General features: G+C 38.6%; 1 non-coding gene across 1 annotated transcript; it reads right to left on the bottom strand.

Annotated features, from left to right (window-relative positions):
* Positions 1 to 737: 737 nt before the first annotated feature.
* On the bottom strand, positions 738 to 844 carry LOC138827405 (U6 spliceosomal RNA). The gene has a single exon (XR_011372081.1). It is a non-coding gene; the product is annotated as a U6 spliceosomal RNA (small nuclear RNA).
* Between the last annotated feature and the right edge of the window lie 7549 nt (positions 845 to 8393).

The following is an 8393-nucleotide window of genomic DNA, read 5'->3' as shown; positions in this document are numbered from 1 at the left end:
GTTTGCACGCATGCATCTTTTCCCTTCCCCTCCCCAAATTAGAGAAGCGTAAATACAAGAGGCACATGCACCAACTTCAAATACAGTGAAAACAAGGGTTATAGCATGGGGGAGGAACATACAAAGAAACAAAAATTCACATCGCACATTATAAGTACGTTAGAAACAATAGCAAGAAACAAACAAAAAAAATACTTGTTTCCCTATCTTGGAGTTCAATTCCCTTAACATCATCATATCTGTTCATATGAACATAGTTTTTGACATTGTCTGCTTGCCCTAGACATATATTCGTTATTGAAAATAAGGGAAACCATGGGACCTGTTTCTTTGGACTTGGCTTACTTCACATAATAAATTTTTTCCCAAGTCTTTCCATTTCCTAACAAATTGGGTGATGTCATTCTTTCTGATGGAGGCATAGAATTCCCTTGTGTATATACACCACATTTTCTTGATCCATTCATGTAGTGGGGATAGCTGGGTTGGTTCCATATCTTAGCTATGGTAAATAATGCTGCAATAAACATAGTTGAGCTGGTAGTTTTAGTATGGTCTTTTTGTGATCATTTAGTAAATCCCCAAAAGTGGGGTTGCTGGGTCAAAGGGGAGCTTTATGTGGAATCGTTTGAGGAACCTCCATAATGCTTTACAAAGTGGTTGAACAAGTTTACACTCCCACCAAGAATGCTGTATGGTTCCCTTGTGGCCACATCCCCTCCAGCATCTGTTGTTGTAAAAATATGGAACGCTCCACGAATTTGCATGTCGTCCTTGCACAGGTGCCATGCTAATCTTCTCTGTATCGTTCCAATGTTAGTGTATGTGATTCTGAATTGAGCACAAAATATTTTTATATCAAAAGTGCAATTGGATTTTATTAAACTAGACGATTCAACAAAAAGGAAGTTCAAAAGAATTGTCATGAAATTTTACAACCATATATTTCTTACATAAGCACACATTTAAGAATAAAGTCAAGATTGACATGTCAAAAACAAAATAATTCCAGATATTTGTTGTTCAAGAAATGTGTAGGAGGAGGAATTCAATTATTCTATACAAGGCACCTGTCATAATGAACACTGCAGCAAGTGTTAAGGTTCGTTCAAAGTTTTAATGTTTTAAATATATTCAATTTTGGGAATTGTTTCAATTTTGGGAACACAAGCCTCAACAATATGTCAATACTATCCTCTTATTTATCTCTAAAGGTTTATGCTTCTGGTCTTTTAATATTAAAACTTCAAAAAAAATTATCTTTAGCAAGTTGTGCAAAGGGGTTTTGCTTCATCATGTCAGTGTTGAATAGAGTGTACGTGCATTTCAATGTTCAGTGCATCTGGATCATTGTCAAATTTTCCTTTTTTCTTCCTTCCCTTACCCCAACCCCACCTATCCCTTCAAGTTTCCTACTTATATTCTCACATATGTACATTGAGTGTTATGACTGTATTAGTCCACCATTTCCCTCTCCATCCTTCTGCCCTATTTCCTCTAAGCCTAGCTCCCCTTTTAAGACTTGTTTCAAATTTATGGTGTTTTGTTAAATATCTCTACCTTTGGCATTTGGCTATGGGCTTGCCACATCCTCTCTTCCATGTTTGACCACATAAATGAATATATTTCTCCACATTTCTAATCTCTGAATGGCTGAGATAGGTCTATTTTACTATTCACCTTCTGTCCTAAATTTAGAATTGCACCTTCAGGACCATCCTATAGAGCTTTTTTCTTCTCTACACACTGAAGATGGAAAGGAAATAATTTCCATGCTCTCAGCATTATGCTATCCATCATGAATTTCCATCGCTTATCACTTCAGCAGTCTATGTTTAGGGACAATCTTCAATTTCTGATGATAGGAGCACGAGTCAGTTTTACCTATGCAGATTCCACTATGTAGTGAGCCCTGTAGTCTTAAATTTTCAATAAGTTTCGAGTAACTTTTTATTAATAATTTAAAAAGTTTTATTTCAGTATTTGAAATACTGCCCCAATTATTTTAAAAGTTTCACAATAAGTTAGACTGAACTTTTCCCCCCATTTTCCCCATTAGTTCAGGTTAAGTCTCCATTGGCTTTATTGTTTGAGAGGCCAAGGGATGCGGTTAAACAGAGAGATGATCATTACTCAGATATCTCCTTCCTCTTCTGGTTTTGCTATTCTTGTTGAGAGGAAGACTGTAGCAGGGAAAAGAGTGATGCTTGACTTCACCATACAAGGGAACATTCTTAGTATGTCAATTATTGTTTCTCAGAATAACTTAAACTGCTTACTCTTGCCTTATCTGTAACAGTAACCTAACTGTGGCTTCCTTGGTGCAGGAGGAAGCACACTAACAGGTTACTACCTGTAAATTGGTATTTTATATATCAACTTACTACCAAAAATATAAAGCTTTGGCTACATAAATGCAACGGCATTGATTGTCCAACAATACCTTAGTGAGCAGTAGACAATTCTACCCAGCTACCCTCTCCTCTCATATCCTCCCTTTCACTCCCCTCCACTCATTTACCCTCCCATCCCTTCTTTCTTTGTGTCTCTCTCCTCCATATTAATCTCTATCTTCTCTCTTTTTCTTTTCCAGTAGCAAGTGATTTGGCTTATCAGTCAACACATACATAATTGAACAAATATTTATTGCACCTCTTTTTGTGATTATTTATTCTTAAGAAGTGAGTTCTAGCACAGCACCAGTGGCTTACACCTAGATACTCAGTAGGTTCAAATTTGACAATTGCAACTCCAAGCTATTTTAAGTAGATAAACCTAAGAGATTCTTTTCTGCACTTGTGGTAAAAGGAAGAAGTGAAGGTGTGGCTCAGGTGGTATAGAGCAAACATTGAGAATTAAAGCCCAGATAGAGCTCAAGGCCAGGAGTTCAAACCCCAGTACCAGCACAATATAAAAAAAAAAAAAAACTGAGTCCTTTGTCTTAGAAGGGATATTTCTCCAAAAATTCATACCCAGGGCAATTTTCAAGGTCCAAGACTCTTTGTAAGGTTCTTTCACATCTTAAATTGATTCCTCTGCTTGATTCACATTATGGAAAATAGGAGTCACACTTCACATTAAAAAGTATGCACATTGCTGTACAGTTCTTACCATTTTTAAAGTAAAGGAAGCATGACAGAGGAATTCACCTCACTTGGGTGAGTTAGGTTTGACTCACTGACAGACTTTTGCAAGTAAATGAGGGTCTGTTTACATGTAAAGAAGTCTATGCAGATGGTTTTCTAGGAGAGAGAACAAGGTAGCTGTTGTCCAAGTTTGAATCAGAGTAAGTTTATTCCTATGATATGGTAAAGAGAAGCTCATCTCATAGAACACTATGCAGACAGTAATTTCAAGGATTAAAAACTCATGTCTATATAGTGAACAGCTAAGTTTTCACAAACAAAAAACAGTTTCCTAAGCCATGAAAATATAAGTTAGAGCAAAAGGAACTATGTTAAATATAGTTAATGGCTGAGTGACATGTATAAAAGAGTTCTATAATCACAATTAAACTATAAATTTTTCATCATGTCCCTAACAAGAATCTCTAAGATAGGCCTGGCTAAATCTGTCATAGAGGACTGGGTTCATGCAATTGTCAGTTTTGTTTAGGGTGCAATATCTTCTACAGTCGCTTGGGTTGCAAAGAGCTCACACCACATGCAGTGTCTGGAAAAACGTGCTGTCTTGTTAGGCACCTAAGGGATTTTTGTGCCACTGTGAATATTTATCGTTTTTCTTCTTATAATTATACCTGTAAGTGTGAAGTCATTTTGTGATAAGAATAATAGTTTCTGTACCCTTTATTCCACTAACAAATCTCGGATGTAAATATAGCCCGGAGCTCTTGGCTCATGCCTATAATCCTAGCTACTCAGGAGGCTGAGATCTGAGGGTCACAGTTCAATGCCAGCCCAGGCAGGAAATTCCAAAGATTCTTATCTCCAATAAACCACCAGAAAACTGTAACTGGCAAAATGTCTCAAGTGGTAGAGCTCTTGCCTTGAGCTGAAGAGCACAGGGACAGCACTCAAGCCCAGAGTTCAAGACCCACAACTGACCAAAAAAAAAAGTATGCATATATATATATATATATAAATATATATATATATGTATAAATGATGAGATGAATTACATTTAAATATAAGTCAATATTTATGGTACACATTTAAAATATAACTATATATGATATATTTATAATATATACATATATTTATGTATAAGATCATATTATATCAATGTTTATAAATACATTTGTAATTAATATCCAAAGAGTACATCTGAAGATTTGGGGGAAAATGTAGAGTGTCTAAAGGCTTACTATTGACCCATCATACTTTCAATCATTTTTTCCACTTATGACAATGTCTGGAATACTAAGACAATGATTATTTTATTCCTTAAGATTTGGGGTTCGAAACATCTACTTACTTGGTAAGAAATCTACCAAAATGTAATCTTGAAATCACACACCACAAACTGGACATATACATCAATTTAGCAACTTACAGGTCTCAAACTTTTATTTGAATCCTGTATCTCACATACATTGTTTCCTTTGAGTCAGCTACGTATACAAACATTCCTAGATTTTCATCTTCACATACATCCCCATACTCACATGACATAGTAAACATAACATTATAATAAAAATATTATAGGTACTGAAAAAAACATCTTTGCAAAAGTAGATAAATTTTATTCTTTTAATTCAATTCACTATTAAAATACTGATGAAAGAGTAGCTGAGAGGATGTTTCAAATATGAGAGTGCCTGCTTAAAGAGAATGTTTCTCATTCCAAGCATCATTATATGCATCCTTCCTTCTCTCACATAAAAAAATAAGTAACTACAGAATCAACCTACATTTTCCCTAATCACTCATTGAAGAAAGAAATTGTAATACATATATGCATATACACAATGATATACTATTTAGCCACACATAATTATGAAATAATATCATCTTCAAGAAAATAGATAGAACTTTGGAAAGTAGTATGGAAGTTCCTCAAAAGACTCCACATAGAGCTCCCCTATGACACAGCAATCCCACTTTTGGGTATTTACCCAAATGTTTACCAATAAGACCACATTAAAGCTACCAGCACGATTATATTTATTGCAGCATTAATTACTATAGCTAAGATATGGAACTAACCCAGGTGCCCCTCAGTAGATGAATGCATCAAGAAAATGTGGTATATATACACAATGAAATTCTATGCATCCATCAGAAAGAATGACATTGCCCCATTTGTTAGGAAATGGAAAGTCTTGGAAAAAATTATATTAAGTGAAGTAAGCCAGGCCCAAAGAAACATAGGTCCCATGCAATATCTAGTATATGTCTGAGTCAAGCAGAAAAGGTCAGATAAGGTGATGTTAGGGAAATGAACCCTAAGATATGTATTCAAATGTTTTTTTTCTTTCATGCGATTGTTTCTTACACATTTATAAGATTATTTCTTTGTTGCTTTGTATGTCCCTCCCCCACAGTATAACCCCTGCTTTCACTGTATCTGATGTCGGTATAATTTGTGGAGGGGAAGGGGAAAAACAAATCGTTTAAATAGGGATACAGGGGGACCCATTGCAACAATGAGATGTACAAGTCGTTATGTCGAAAACGAACTTTACAACTTTCGTGCGGGAAAGGGGGGCGGGGAGGATTGGGTGGGGGGGTGGGGGAAGGATGGGAAGGGATGGGAAGGGGAAACAAAGGAGGAGGGTACAATGCTTGATAAGAAATATACTCATTATCTTGTCCATGTAAATTTAACCCCTCTGTACAGTATTTTCAAAATAAAAAAATAGAACTGGAAACATTCATATTAAAGAAATTATCCATACTGTAAAAAACAAATACTAGATTTCTCATATGAAAATATGAATAACCCAGAAAATAAAATGAATAACCCAGGTGTAAAAGATAGAGCTGATTTAATTTGGAAAAAAGTAAGAGAGGAGATGAAGAGAAATACTGTGCAGTAAATATGTTCAAATATTCAATATGTTGGTATGACATAATAAAACATAAGTATAAAAATAGGCTAATGAAATTAATAAAAGGAATAAAATTTAGCAAGCTACATTATATGGACATATGTGTATAACACAATAAAATACTGTGTAAAGTTAATGTTTGCTAATAAAAAGGCAAAAATTCATTCCAGTTGTTATAGAGTCATATGTTTATTTCCATTTTTTGCTCAGATATTTCCCTGATAAAGTAAAAGGAGAAATAGGTTTTGTTTATTTAGAAAGACAAACGTCCAATTAGCATTAAATTATTCTAGTTAATTACTGTCAATGTGAAATTGCTCAACTTAATTATTATATTTAGAATATTTCCAATGCACTCTTCAAAATATTACCCTATAGGCATATACTTTTTGCTGGGGCCAGCTGCTCCATGTCCCGGTGGAAGACGTTGGGAGGGTTGCTGATAACCGGGCCCAGGGGTGCCCATGGCAGAAGGAGTATCCAGCTCCCCTCTGTCAAAGGAGACACAAAGCATGGATGGATCTACTGAGAGCTTCAGGGCATAGCCATCCAAATGTCACAAAGGTCCCTGGGAGAACTGTTTTATGGTGACAGCCCTAGGGCCTGACATCAGGGCCCCAGCGCTGTCCCCGACTTTCTTTGTCTCTAGGGGAGCACTCTTTCACCTGAGCCATGGTGCCACTTCCACCTTTTTCTGTGTATGCAGGACCTAGGAATCCAACCCATGCTTTCTTGCATGCTAGGTGAGCCCTCTACCTCTAAGACACAATCTCAGCCCTGGATAGCTGTTCTTCTATGACCCCTCAGGCTGTCTCAGGACAGTCTCCAACATCTATACCAAGTCACACATCTATACCGAGTCTCTCAACAGCAGCCCTGGCTAGAAATGAACATACTCTGCTGTGTTGCCCATCATATTCAGCACCTTTGTACTCTGTGCTTCCTGTCAGATACTCCTTGTTAAGCAAGACCCCCTTTTCAAGTGCTGCCTCCAAGAAGACCATTCCGATCACCTTGGCAGAGCAGGAGCCTCTCCACTCTGCAGGCTGCCGGCTTGTCAGGCTCTGCATTCCAGCCAGTGTGGGTTGAGAGTGCATGAAGCGAAAGGCCTGGATTCCACCACCAGATCTCTGGAGGCCCTGATACACCACCCAGGGACAGGTGTTGTATCACACCCCATGAGAGGGGGCTTGAGGCCCTGGCAATGTGTGGGCAACAAGATGGGGCCATTTCTTTGTGTGGGCTTGAACTGAGGATCTGGGAGCTGCTCTCTGAGTTTTATTGCTCAAGGCTGGTGCTCTACCACTTGAGCCACAGCTCCACTTCTAGCTTTTTGGTGGTTCCATGGAGAGTAGTCTCCTTACGGGCTGTCCAGCTTATAGCTGGCTTCAAACTGTGATCCTCAGATCTCAGCATCTGGAGTAGCCAGTATGACAGGCATGAGCCTGAGCACCAGGTGATGGGCACCAAAGGTTGTTTTTTTTTTTTTTTGCTCCTGTTTATCTCCTGTCATCTAGCAAGCCCAAGTTAAAATAATCAATTACAGGGGATCAAAATTCTCTCTTAAGTCAGTTAATCCAAGGAGATAAAGTGTCTTTGGAAAAGGCTAGTCTGAGTTGGCTTAGGGGTATTTGTGTTTGTGTGTGTGTGTGTGTGTGTGTGTGTGTGTGTGTGTGAGAGAGAGAGAGAGAGAGAGAGAGAGAGAGAGAGAGAGAGAGAGAGAGAGTGTTGGGGATACCTACCCTCATCTCTGCTGTGCCTCATCCTCCCAGCAGGGAGTGTATCCAGGATCCTGACCCCAAGGAAGGTGTTTGGGGGAGGGTAGCTAAGGTCACATCCAGGGGGATGATCCGAATTCTGTCCTGCAACCTAAGCCTGGACAGATAAAGGAGAGGAGAGGTTTAGGGGAACATCAAGGGGAGCCCCTTACCTTTGGCTACAAGTACAGAAGAAAACTGTATCCATCTTTCTTGGTAGTCAGATAAAAGTTGTACACTGTTCATTTATTTTATGATTGTGTTAGTCTTAGGACTTGGATTCAGGGTCTGGGTGTTATCCCTGAGATTCTTTTTTCAAGGCTGTGGCTCTACCACTTGAGCCACAGCACATCTGGCTTGTGTGTGGGTTTGGGGAGGGAGGTAGTTTATGGGAGATAAGAATCTCCTGGACTTTCCTGCCCGGCCTGGCTCTGAGTCATGACCATCAAACCTCAGCCTCCCGAACAGCCAGGATGATGGGTGGGAGCCATGAGCTTCTGACCACCACCATGCGGCTTCCTCCTTATCCATAGCAATGACTTGGCTCTGTCACAAGAACAAATGTCCTCCGGGAGGTGTCAGGTCTGGGCACTTTCCTCTGCACCCCACCCCCCTAACCAAAACTA

Source organism: Dipodomys merriami, unplaced genomic scaffold (genome assembly GCF_024711535.1).
Source record: "Dipodomys merriami isolate MVZ:Mamm:240054 unplaced genomic scaffold, mDipMer1.0.p SCAF_155, whole genome shotgun sequence".
NCBI lineage: Eukaryota > Metazoa > Chordata > Mammalia > Rodentia > Heteromyidae > Dipodomys > Dipodomys merriami.
The sequence above is the reverse complement of the archived record's forward strand: the minus strand, read 5'-3'. Positions and strand labels throughout refer to the sequence as shown.